The sequence below is a fragment of the Lathyrus oleraceus genome, chromosome 4 (genome assembly GCF_024323335.1).
Source record: "Lathyrus oleraceus cultivar Zhongwan6 chromosome 4, CAAS_Psat_ZW6_1.0, whole genome shotgun sequence".
Lineage (NCBI taxonomy): Eukaryota > Viridiplantae > Streptophyta > Magnoliopsida > Fabales > Fabaceae > Lathyrus > Lathyrus oleraceus.
In genome coordinates, this window is record NC_066582.1 from 371,003,406 (window position 1) to 371,017,936 (window position 14,531).

Below are 14,531 nucleotides of genomic sequence, written 5' to 3' on the forward strand. Positions count from 1 at the left end.
AAAGATAGAATAAAACTAAAAATTATTATGTTTTAATATTTTTTTATTAATTGGTCAGCCACCCATCTGCATATATAAATTTAATAATTTTTTGTTAGTATGATGCTAGATTTTTTAAGACAAAAATTTCTAGTTCGTTAGATATACAATTTTATTATATTATTTTAGATTATATTTTAATATCTTAAGATAAATAGAGTTATTGAAATTTAGCAAAAATAGAATAGAGTGAAATAGAAATTTTATTACTTTATTATTTGAATAATTAGCGATAAAAACAAAGTAAGTTTTTGATTCTGCTCATATAAAAGAGAAACAATACTGATGGAAAGTGATGAAAATTTTCATTCTGCTCATATTAAAGGGAACAATACTCGTAGAAAGTGATCAATACTAGTAGAAAGTGATGTATGTTTTTATTCCTCATATCTAAGGGAAACAATGCTAATGAAAAGTGATGAAATGAAATAAAATAGAATATAAAAATTTTATTATACTGGATCTGATTTTAATTAACTCAAACAATGTAATCTTATTCTATTTCATCTCATATCACTTCATATCATCTCATTGCATCAATTTAAGCAAAACCTTAGTCTAATAACTTCAGTTTCACAACATTTAAAAACTCTTATGTAGAATTTGTCCAGAATTGAAGAGGACTCATCTCTTACTAGAAACTCAACAATTAATTTGTTTTCAAAAGTAATGCTTTATTTATACGCTTAGATTATGTTTGGACATCTTAAAATGAAGATATAAGAATAAAAATGAACATAGTGAATCAACAAAATTAGAAGTACATACGATTAAAATGCATCAAAATCGATGACATCTTTTTAAATTTATTGAACTTTTCGCATTAGACTTTTTTCTATTGTATTATTTTTCAACATCATTTAATTTCTAGAACTCATGCATCCTATCCAAAAAAGCAAAGTTCTCACTCAGATGTTTCTTCCTTAAGACGTTCTCTCCATTCTACGAATGTTGGTGGTAGAGGACACCCTCGTTTCAAATAAGCTTGTATAAAATGCATCTTAGTAGCAATCTGTCTAATCAAGACAACCCGGCCATTTAAATTATTTGGAGGGCAACTTAGCAGAGGGAAAACGATTTACGAAAAACTATGTCTTGTAAACTAAACTAAAACTCAGTCATATACATTTGATATAAGATGACTCATTTCAGAAAAATTCATCCACTTTATTGTCGTTGTGGGGACACCAATTTTACTAAGAATCAAAGGATTTTGAATAGCTTGTATTTGTGCATTAGTCATATAGAGTCGCATGTAATTGTCGCACCTCAAAAAAAGATGATAATGCGATCCCTCGCGATAGGACGCGGAAAAAAAAAATGTTGTTCGAAACAGAGTCGCCACCGAACTTTATTTATTCCAATGAAGGAATAGGAAAATATCGAGAAAACCTTTAGAAATAAGAATAATGGTCGTCGCAACCATATTCGGGTTCGGGAGTCGATTACGCAAGGGGAAGGTATTAGCACCCCTCACGTCCGTTGTACTCAACGGGAACCTTTTAGTCTGATTTTGCTATTTGACTGTTAATTGACTGTTTATCTGCTTGCTTCGAGTAATTAGAATTGATGATAGATGTGGATGAAGACCTCAGGATGGGGGAAATGGGAGGTTTTTTATTAGTGTGCTCGCGAAGATACAGCAATCTCCTGCCTACGTATCCTTATGGTGCAATAAGGAAATCAGAGCATTCGTAGTTCGGGCTACTACGAATATTGGTTGTGTTTTGTTTTGATGAACGACTGTGTAGGTCGGCGTTCTAACGGCTAAACACTGGCTTGTCTACTCTCGGTGGAGGCTCTAGCACTGGTTTGTTGTGCGCATTAGAAAGGATTGAGAGTGTTCTTTTTGAAAGGGTTTTGGTCACGGGGGGGTGACGAGTTGAATTGACGTGTTTGGATTTGATTGGTTTCGATCGCTCGAGGGCGAGAAGTTAGGTTTGATTTGTTGATGATTTGAGGAACGACGAAAGATTGAGCAATATGGTGTACACCAATCGTTCAATTCTTTCGAGGAATAATAAGGCGTGCGCCTTCTATTCCCTTTTCGTTCGAATTGTTTTGAAAGTTTGTTTGTGGATGTTGAATACGCACGGTAGTGAGGCGTACGCCTCCTACTTGCTTATTCAAAGAATAACGAGGCGTACGCCACCTATTCCCTTATCCAAGTTTATTTAACGTGTTTTAGTCGGAAGTCGATAATTTGTGCAATATGGCGTACGCCAATTATCCAAATAATCGAGAGACGGTGAGGCGTACGCCTCCCATCTTTTATCACCCGAGGTTTAAATTGTAAAAAGATATGTTTAGATATTGTATTCGATTTATGAAGATAGCTTGAATTTGGGTTGGTAGGTTTGGATTTGTCGATGATTTGAGCAAGGTGGCGTACGCCAATTATTCAAATAATCAAGGAGTGGTGAGGCGTACGCCTCCCATTCTCTATTGAAGTTGTATAGTTTATTTGTAAAATTGGGTTTGATATAAGAGGTGATTTGAGTTTATTCGATTGTGTTTTAAGTTTGATGACAAAAACTCGAGCAATGTGGCGTACGCCAATTATTCGAATAATCGAAAGATAGTGAGGCGTACGCCTCCTATCCTCTTTATTATCATAAATTTAGAATTAAATGTTTTAGAATTTGTAGTTGATTTGGAAAATGATTTGAATATGATGGTTGAAGTTTAGAAATAATTTGAATTTAGAACCTATGTTTGATTTGAAAAATTGATTTGAAATTGTATGATTATTAGGGTTTTAATTGAATGACGAAAATCCGAGCAATATGGCGTACGCCAATTATTCGAATAATCGAGAGATAATGAAGCGGATGCTCACTATTCTCCTTTTCATTCAAAGATTAATTATTAAAAATAAAACTTTTAGAATTTATAATTAATTGGTGGAGTGATTTTAATTTTATGGAGTTTTAGGGTTTTAAATGAATGACGAAAATCCGAGCAATATGGCGTACGCCAATTGTTCGAATAGTCGAGAGATAGTGAAGCGGAGGCTTACTATTCTCCTTTCATTCAAAATTAAATTAAATAATTTTTAAGAGAATACTATTTAAATACGGTGAATTTGAATTTATTTAGAATTAATATACTTTTGGGAAAGACTATTTGGTATTGGACCAACGTCAAACTTATTTATTAGAAAATAAAGTAAATTATTTGTTGACGTTAACCATTAATCCACCATTTAACTAATTATAATATTATAACAAGATAAAAAGAAGAGTTGAAAATAGTAATCGAAACCGAACTAATAAATATTTCTAATATTAGTGTTATCTTAATTTTAATTAAAACAATCAAGAATAGCTCATAAACCAAGTAGACCAAATTGGAATGTTTGGGAAATAAATAAAAAGTTAGGCCCTAAACATTGGATCAAAGAAGGCCCAAGGGACTTAAAGTAGTGTTATTTTCGGGATGGGCCACAAGGCCCAAAATCCTCTCCTACTCAGCCAAGTGGTACCGCCGAGAAGAGAAAAGGTTGGCCTCGGTTTACCTACCGCCACGCGCATCATTGTTCATTGATAACATCATAAAGATTTTGGGAACATAATCTGACAGCACCCAAGTATCTATCATCAATAACATTAATTTACTCTTAATAATATTTTAAAAGAAGAAACAATCACCCCTTAAAGCAAAGAAATAAATCAAAATAATTTTGTCTCTCTCTCTTAAAACGACTCTTCATTCTTTCTGGAAAATATCCTCTCCCTATTAAATCGTGTGCATGGTCCCAATCCAAAACTGCAGAGAGAGAAATTTTTTTTGAAAGGAAACCGATGAACACCCTTCGGTGTTCATCCTCAAACAAACCAGGACTCGAACATGAAGTTCAAAACTTCCAACGTGACAAACGACCACAATCCCCTCAAACCTCCAAATCCTCGACGGGATCTAGAAAACAGTAGCGAATCGGAACCTCAAAGGAAAACCTAATCTTAGCTTCTAACCCGTTTTCTATATCACAATCAACAGCAGAAATTAACGAGTCAAAATACAAGGTCAAAGCACTTTAAAGCAAAATAAAAGGGAAAGATTCCGCCGGAGCATCGTAGCCCCGACGAAGACCTGACGGCCATGATTACCTTCGGTGAGTATGTATGACGTTGTCCCTCTTCTTTTGCTTGTTGTTTCAAGTTTCTTCCTTTTCTTTCTATCCTTCTGTATCCACTCCTTGTTTTCTGTCTGATTCTGACTTTCTCCTCTAATTGATTGTCATTTCCTTTTGCACGCGATTGAAGGGGTCAAGCTCTTCAAACCCTGATTTTCAGTGTGAAAATCAGAGTTGAAATACAGAGTTTTAGCGGAGCTTTTCGGTGTAAGGTTCGTTTGGGATTTCAGCAGAGTGACGGTATTTTCTTCTCTCCTTTTTCAATCGATTAGCTTTCCTTTTTATAGAGTGAAATGAGCTCCCCAAAATCGTGTGTGGATCCTTGGCAGATGGTGCAAAAAGGAATCATTCCGTTAGCATCAAATCTTTCTTTAGATTTTGGTGGGGACCAATGTAAATGTGGTAGGAAACGGATTTGATTGTGGTCCCAAAAAATCTCCAAATGCGTGGCCGTCTTCACTGAATCTCCCATCTAGTTTTTACTGCGGTGAAACCTTCAACAATTGAGGTAAGGAAATTGGTATTTACTGGCATATATTTTAACCTTAATTGATGACTTCTCAACTTCGATTCACAACACTTCTTCCGTTTTTGCTGATGTGAGGACTTAATACATTTAGGTATGAATTGCTGCTCAAGTATTTTCGAATCCTGTGAATCTTTGCCTTTGGTTTATCATAACAATTGTGTGCTTACAAGTCTTATGACCATTAAATTGATGCCATGTTTGATACTTGGTTTGGTATTTGGTAGGTGATCTGAATGATATTCAGGATGCTTGATGATACTTGTATGGATGTTAACCTTGTTGATGGCTGAGCTTGGATTGCTAGTCTGCTGTGTTTTACATGGTGGTAGTCATGATTGCTCCTGTGATTCTATTACCATGAGGTTAGTCATATGCTGAAAACCTGTTAACTTGGAATGTGATGTTGTTAGCTATTGTGTTAGAAGTTTGAATGAAATTTTGCTATGGTAATGATTATTTTTGTTTTGGATACTTTGCTTGTGCGTGAGCTGATTTGTGGGTTGCTATGCTTGGTGATGCAGTAGTGGTTTGTGCAGTTTTTAGATCGTATATTTGATCAAGGTTAGATGGTTTGGTAACAGGTTTCTTCTTGTCATGGTTCAGCATCTGTCATGGTTCTCTGATAATAGGTTCTATTGTAACAGGTTTTTTTTTTGAAGCATACCCTGGCACTGTTTTGGTTTGGAGCATTATGGCGTTTAAACCAATCCCGTCTTTAATTGATGATTCATAATGCAATGGTCCTGCCGCTATAGCTAAACCTTATGTCCCAAAAAGGTGAATCTTTAAATGTATCCTCATTTCCAAGTGTAGGCTAAGAGATACTCTCAACTGTGTTTAGCATGTTAGTTTTCTCGATTGTTTAACATCTCTGCTACCGACCAAATCCCTATCCAGTTATTAACATCAACATTCTGGAACTGAATCATCTGTCTTGGAGTTGTTAACCATCCTGCCATTGAAGGACAATCATGTTGCCAAGGTCTGCAACATGGCCTGCTGTGGGAGGAATACTCTGAACTTGCGTCTGTAGCCGTTTTTGTTTTTTGGGTGTGACGGCTTGTTTTTGCTGTTTTGCCGTTCGGCAGCTTGTGACAGTTTTTCTTCTTTTGATCATAATCTCTTTGGGAAAATCCTTACTCATTGTTTCTTTGAATCCTGCAGGTTTCACTCATGATACCAAGTTTACTGCTTCTGGAAGTGTTTTGGTGAAGAGAGTGCATGGAGTTGTCGTGGTCAACTGTCATGATGTTTTAAGCTTATATACTTTTTTATTGTAATGTCCTCAAGTCTTTAGATCATAGGCCATGGCTGTGTGTAAATCATGAGGTCTACCAATATAACTGTAAACTATGCCCCTTACAAAATTTATTCTCAGAAGGATCGTGCCCATATGGAAAAAGAATGGTTTTGTACATCTAAATTTGTATTTTTGATCAAAAGTAACATTATTATGAAGTCCATAGAAAACTGTTTCATTTTCTTTCTTATAGGAATTAAAAGACATTGAATCTAAATCCTCAGGAAATTTTCTCAAGTCAGGACCAGGAAATGCAAATCCTAGGCCATCCGTTAAATAGCTCTTTAGACGTGGCCCGAGATGAGTAGAAAAAAATGCTCATTTAATAAGAATGCTCGCCATGAGACGTGATGGACCATAATAATGCACCAATCTTGTAGGTCGGCCAAAAGGACTTGTTGATATGAATCAATTTGTACTTATGAACCAAATGATGCTTTTTATAATCTTGAATTAATGAGACGTGAGCCTTCGAGGCAACCTATGCATGGAGTAGATGATGTCATTGACTACAATGACATGTACCATGCTCAATGAATGAATAACAATAATATGCATCTTAATCCAGTGATCCACTTAATAAACAAAAGCTTCTTTGTGATTATTCTAATCAGTTGATTATAGTGGATTAAATCTGTGTGTATAAGGTGAAATCACTTTGGAGGGTGGACTATAGTAGCTTTGAGTTTCAAGCGAACGATAATAAAATACTTGTGTTTTTATCTCTTTGTTATTAACTTTTAAGTGGTGTTCTTGAGTTGGTAAAAAACTTTTGTTTTATAAAACTCAATTCAAACCCCCTTTCTTATGTTTTTCACACCTTCGGGGTTTGTTTTAATTCTGACGGGGCTACCACTAGCAGATTGCTTACTAAGTGTGGGGGTGTTTTTCGTGACAGTCAAGAAAGATAACTTTGTGGCTTTCATAAGACTATTGGTGATTGCAATAGTCTTGCTACAGAATTCTGGGGTGTCCTTATGGGTTTGGAGCTTGCTTGGAAGAGAGATTTCAAGAACCTTATTGTTCAAGATGGCAAAAAGACAGTAGCAGATGCTCTCCAAGGGTCGCCTTTGAAGTCTAAACAAGGTTCGACTTTGGCTAGGCATATTCTTCTTCTCCTTCAGCATTTTAAAGAAGTGCATTCATTCACATTTTTAGAAAAACTATTAAGTGTGCTGATTTTTTAACCAAACTAGATTTGTCCAGTTTTGATGGTTGTATCTGATTCGATGATAATTTTTTTAGTAACGGTTCAAATGTCTATGAGACATGCTGCCTAATGTCTCCTCATTTTAGACCTTTGATCCTCCCATTTTACTAATAAATAAATATATATTTGATTAAACAAACTTAAAAAATTATTATTTTTATTATATGAGTTAAATAGTTTAAGTTTCAAATTCTGAAACGTCCCAAAAAAAACTATTTACTTACATTCTGAATTTAAAAGAATATACATTTCAAATTCTGAGTTGTCACCAAAAAAAATTCTATCAATGAAAGCCCTAATCGTCACCAAAATATATATTATATTTTATATTTCAAAGAATTTAAATTTCAAATTCTGAATTTATTACCATCAATTACATCTAAAATTATTAGATTACTTTTCACAATATAAATTCATAATTTAAAAAACAAATACTTTTAAAATTACTGACTTAAATTTATTTATTATCTTCTATTTTGCTAAAATTATATTTTTTTACTCTCCAATTTTTAAAACTAATATTTTGGTTCGCTATTGAACAACGCTGCATTATTTTTAGTTTTCAAAACTTTACTTTCATTAGAGAGGTACTTCATTTCAAAATTATTTTACCAAACAAAATTTATCTCAAAATAAACATCATTTTACTTTTTCAATATCAATTTCTTTCAGAATGCCATTAAATAATTAAAACTTCTTTCAAGTCATTATTCTCCTATACATTTATGACAATTTATAAAAACCTTAAACTATTCTTATTTTAGGATGGAATGAGTAAGCAATCAATAGACATTTATGAACTAATAAAATATATCATTGTTTTTATAATTAATTTTATTTTTTATTTTATTTGTATTAAAATATTACAAATATATTAAAACAAACTTTTAGAATTTTTTTTCAAAATAACCATTATTTTCAAAAATAATTCCAAAATAACCAATTATTCAAAAATATTACCAAAATAATCAGGTTTGATAGAGGATGCGGCAGATGAATTGACGTACCCCCAATGCATGAAGAGGAGGCGCCAATAGCATTGACGCATGCATTAGACTCCTCGTGAGGAGGCGCCAATGCTAGTGGCGCCTACATTGGGCCTCATGAGGAGGCGCCAATGTTAGTGGCGCCTATGTATGTTTGATTGGTGTATGCGCCAATTCATCTGGCGCATACACCCCCTGCTATTTTTTTTAATTATTAATATTTAATTTTTATTATTTAATAAAAAAGAAATAGTAATGAAAAAAAAATCATTGATGATGTAATAATTGGTTACATTGGACTGACAATAAACTAATGACCCGTCCGATTATAACGTCCCCCTGTTCCACATCCCGGTGCGTTAGTTTATCTCCTAGGTCTTCCACGATTTTCTTGAGGTGTTTGGGGTCTTTGTGTGCTGACCTGATCGAGCGATGGTTGGTTGGAAGGTCCAACGGAAGTTCCAGCGGTATTTGATAGATGTGTCATCATTTGCTCCCAATATCCGGAGGGGCTCTGGCCAACGGCGCTTCCGTAATGGAGTTCGGTGCCCATGTCATCGTAGTTAGGGCGTTGTGGTTGAGTGAATTGGGGACGATATAGTTGCCCAAATTGGGTCATTGAGTCGTTTTGGAAACAAAGCAATGGTTTCTGGGGCGACTATAGTTAAACAATGGTTGGGTGTTATTGATGGGGGGCTACGATGAAGTGACCCATATGAATCATCTGGGCTATAGACAGTTGTGGTTGCGGGGTTTGATTCTTGGTTTTGTGTTTGAGTGAGAGGTATGAATGGATTGCGACGTTGGATGGTTGGTTGTTGGGTGGTTGGCATGAACGGGTTGCGATGTTGGGTGTTTGGTTGTTGTGTGTATGTGGTTGGTTGATGTTGTATGGTTGGTTGTTGGGTTTGGGTGGGTTCACATTGGTGTTGGGGGGTGAATTGTTGTGGGGCATACGATGACGAAGCATGTTGGCGTGGATCCATCAAATACCGTGGCTCAGATACAAATTGTTGAGTTGTTACCGATCTAAACCATGCCATATATTTTGTTGAGTCGGTCTTGCACCATGGATATCTGGTTCGTTCAAGATGTGTTGTCTTTGATTCCTCTATGGACGACACATGTCTTTTGCAAAGTCTCTCCAATCAGAATAATCCCATTGTGCATCAACCCTTTTTTGATGTCAATTCCCCAAACACGTGGGAGATTCTGGAATCTGTTGTAGCATTCAGAACTGCAGTTTGACCCGGTCACTCTGGTGCATTTCCACCATAGTGAATCGGATAACCGGTGTCTTCGTTGTCCAAACTGCAGCATCGTCATGGTTCACATCATGATCCAGACCCAGATATGGCCTCCAGACAAACTGTAAAACAATACGAAACGATTAGATGGAAAATAATTTGAGAAGTATTTTTAAATTAAAATATAGTTGGGTAGGATTATTACATCGTCATGTCCAATGTGGTCCAATAGATTTCGATAGACTACAATAGCGTGTTTCAGACACCTGTTGTAGTTCATTCCCCTTACTGACCCCTAAGATAAAAAAGAAGTGAAAAATATTATTTACTATTAATTATAATATAAAATATAATTAACTAAATGGTGAATGGTAAAGTGTTAGACTTACTTGGTTGCAAACGGGAACACGAATGGGCGCTCATTTATCGGGGCGAGCGACGACATTCTTGACCAACCCCAAGCTTGAAGCAAATACGCACATGAAAAAAAATATAGGTATTCTTTTTTGTAGTTCTATACATTGCACTATATAGATGGGCCAATACAGCTGAACCCTAACTATAAGTGTTTACCTTATTAATGTTGCGTAATAAAGGTAAATACATTATATTTACAAAATTACCTGTACTTTCTGGAAACAAAAAATTATCAAATAAAATCATAATATAACACCAAGCTTTTATTATTTTCTCATACTCGGTTGAATCGTCGGGAATTACTATACTGGCATAATATTGTTTAAGGTATTTTAAACTTATACCTTGCCCCCTTGCTTGACCGGACGTGTCTCCCTCAGTTTCGTCGTCTAGCAAATGGGCACCCAATAATTCATTGCAGATATTGTTGTCTTGGTTAACTCGATCATTCACTGCCTTTCCATCTATACGGAGACCCAACAACATGTACACGTCCTCAAGTGTGACGGTACACTCACCAATCGGAAGGTGAAATGTGTGGGTCTCGGGTCTCCACCTCTCCAACAAAGTTAGAATGAACTTGTAGTCCACCGAGTACGAAACAATGTTGAGTAGATTTCCAAATCCACATCCTCTAATATATGGTTCTATTAAAGGATCGTGGGGTACATATTCATGTACACGACATCTAAACCGCTTCGGATCCTAATAATAAAAAAGTAAGAAAATGCAATTAGAAGAAGAAATACATAATCAACAAGCACAACTCTATAAGAAGTAAGAAAAACATAGATAACAAAGGTATAAGACTAAAAATAGAAAAAGTAAAAAGAGAGAGATGACATACAAATGCCGATATATTCTCGAGCGTGCCTCTATGTTCATCTCCCATAGTCAACAAAGACATGATTTGATTTTGCAAAGCTTGAGTGTGGTAGAGGAAACAAGTGTGGTAGAAGAATATAATTGAGTATTGATGAAGATGATTTGATATTGTTGATATGAGAGGCTATTTATAGATGAATGAGTGAGTAGGTTTGCAACCTAAGATGAATGTGATTGGTTGCATGGAATGGCAAGAGAAGACAGGGAATGACAAACTTCAGAAAGCATGTGAGAGATAGCATCTGAGGAATCTCTTCTAGGCGCATGTGAAGAATCAACATGTAAGGGAAGATGCGCCATTCCTCTTGGCGCCTACATGTGATTCTTCACATGCAAGGAAGAGGCTCCCTTCCTCTTGGCGCCTTAGTGTAGGGCAATGGGAAGGGGCGCCCTTCCTAGTGGCGCATAAGACCAATTTTTGTGAAGAGGCACCCATCCTTTTAGCGCCCCAGTTACTTAATGGCGCCTAGGGAATGGGCGCCTAGGTGAGAATCTCAGGGCTCAGGCGCATGTGTGTTCTTGTCACTCTTTTCTCTGCATGGTTGATTCTTTCTACTACATGCATGGTCGAGTTTGTACAAACAATGACCAAGTTATCAATGCAACGACCAAGTTAGCAATGAAACATTATTTATGTTGTGTGGATGAACAACTTAGCAATGCATTCAATTCCCTTAAAGATATCTACATATTTAATATTTCAACAAAATGTCTTCCACACAACATTACATGATCAGTGCCCATGTCGAAGGTGAAATATTTGATCATCAGTTGTTCGGTTTTTGTTTTCGAAACACAGAGGTAACTCGGTTTACAATAAATCGACGATCAAATTTTTCACATCTGAAACAAAGAATAGAAAAGAAATTGCAATGCAGTAATGTGGGCCAAATCATCTATAAAAATCCGGTTTGGTTTGTAGAAAACCAGGTTAAATTTTATCAGAAGAAGATTCGAGATGATGATGATATTCAGCATATGTTTGTCAGTCACGAACAATCTGGTTACAACGATATAGAGTTGTATATATTACCACATCAACAACAGGTGTCTCTGTACATTGATCAGTCACAAGTGTTTTGTGAGACTGATGACGAACAAGCTGAGGTGAATGTTCTAGATGACAAAGAAGAAGAATCTGAGATCATGGTTGATTCGATGGTGAACGCTGAAGAGGAAGAGGAGCCAATACCAACAAGTTATGTATACTGCCCACCCCAACAGATGACAAGGTTAAATTTGGGTTCAGATGAACCTTTAGCAGATGTATGGTACAATCCTTACGTGCAGATGCAAGGATCTTTGAAACAAGGAGACACATTTCGCACAAAAGAGGAATGTGTAAGAGCCATTAAGAAATTCCACAAGCAACTATCAGCTGATTTCAGAGTTGACAGAACTGACGCATCGAGGTATAAAGTTTATTTTCCGAATGAGCACTGCCTTTTTATGTTGTCAGCTTCGTACCGGAAGAGGAGTGAGTCTTGGGAGATTGGATTAATGGGTCCAGATCACACATGCATGCTGACAAACCCAATCCAGGATCATCGTAAATTAAGCTCTCAGCTAATATGTGATGAAATATTATTTGTTATTAGTGACAATCCATCATTAAAGGTGAGTACAATAATCTCCCATATTAGGGTAGAGTACGAGTACACTCCATCATATAGGAAGGCATGGATAGCTAGGACAAAATCTATTGAAAAAGTGTTTGGCAATTGGGAGGAGTCTTACAAACAACTTCCAAAATACTTGTTGGCTCTAAAACAATATGCTCCCGGGAAAATTGTCAAGATGGAAACAAATTGTCCGCCTATACACCAGATGGTACGTGTGCTGTTGGAAATAAAATATTTCACCTTCTATTCTGGGTGTATCAACCAGGAATCATAGGTTTTTCTTTTTGTAAACCAATTATACAAACTGATGGTACATGGTTGTATGGAAAATACAAAGGAACGTTACTGATGGTAGTGGCACAAGATGGGAACATCAATATTTTTTCAATCGTCTTTGCCCTAGTTGAAGGGGAGACTGCTGAGGGATGAAGTTTTTTCCTAAGAAATCTCTGATTGCACGTTGCACCTCAGCCTAACTTATGTTTGATCTCCGACAGACACCCTTCAATCATCAGTGCATATAATAACATTGACAACGGCTGGCAAAATCCTCCTTCGACGCATGTGTTATGTAATAGACATATTGCTCAGAATTTCATGCGGGAAATCAAAGATAAGACGTCGCGGAAGAAGGTTGTCAATGCAGGTTACGCATTATCAGAACCTTCTTTCAAACACTACCGCAAGGAAATAAGATTGTCAAACGAAGATGCGGTACGGTGGATCCATGGTATTCCTTTGGAGAATTGGACTAGGGCATACAACAACGGTCAACGTTGGGGCCACATGACAACAAATCTTGTGGAATCAATGAACTCTGTCTTCAAAGGCATCCGTAACCTACCAATAATCGCTTTGGTGCATGCTACATATTTCAGGCTATGGGCGTTGTTTGAAACCAGACGCTTAAAATGGAGTTCAGTGTTGCAATCTGGACAGTTGTTCAGTGATGCTTCGATGAAATTCATCAGACATGAAGCAGCCAAAGCAAACACACATGTGGTTACGGTCTTTGACCGAAGTAAAGGTTGGTTTAGTGTTGTCGAGTCCATGGATCACAATGAGGGCATGCCGATGGGACAGTACAGAGTCGAACTAGATAGAGGTTAGTGCGACTGCAGAAAGTTCCAAGCGTTTCGTACCCCCGCTCCCATGTCCTTGCGGCATGCTCAAAGGTTCGAAGGGATCCATCATACTTGTTATCTGAAGCTTACAAAATCGTCAGTCTTTCAAATGTTTATAAAATTAGTTTTTTCGTAGTGGCGAAAGAGGATTATTGGCCAGAATATCAAGGGGACATCGTCTGGCACAACGAAGTTATGCGAAGGAAGAAAAAGGGTCGCCCAAACAGCATCCGAATTCGAACCGAAATGGATACGGCGAACAAAATGGTTAGACTATGTAGTTCATGCCGTCAACTAGGTCACAATCGTAATAACTGTCCTAGTGTTAGAATGAGCACAACCAGATAAATTTACATGTACCTCTATTGCAATATATGAAAAATTAAATTTATTTCATATTAGACGTCTGTCACGAAAGTACCATTGCATAAACAGTAACACATATAATTATAACAAATACAAGAACTATGCAATTACAACCAGCAAAACAATTTTGAACATTTAATGCATCATCCTACGAGCGTCTTGGTCTGTCTTAATATCCACCAATTCGCGTAATTCTCCGTGTTGGTTGAACGTGGACACAAGCCATTGTATTCTTCTAATCCATTCACCCTCTCCAATTTCTCCCTCTAACCAACTGTACAACGTCCGATTAAGACGTTCAAACATATTTATGTTCCAAAGTCGAATATGTACCGGAGCCGCAACGGCAGACAATATTACATCAGCACTTTGTTTTTGAATGTATGCAGACATTGTTGAAACAGGGAAAATTGAAATTGATGGTGGTTGAATTGTATTAGGAGATGAGTTTGAGTGAAAAATATTGCATCCAATGCGTGGTATTTATAGAGACGGACAAAACATGTGGGCGCTTGAGGGATTGACGCCCACATGACCATCACATGCAGCCAGATGAATTAGCGCCCACACAACCAAATGCACCTAGGCGCCACTAGCATTGACGCCTCCTCATGAGGCCCAATGCAGGCGCCACTAGTATTGGCGCCTCCTCATGAGGATCACAATGCATG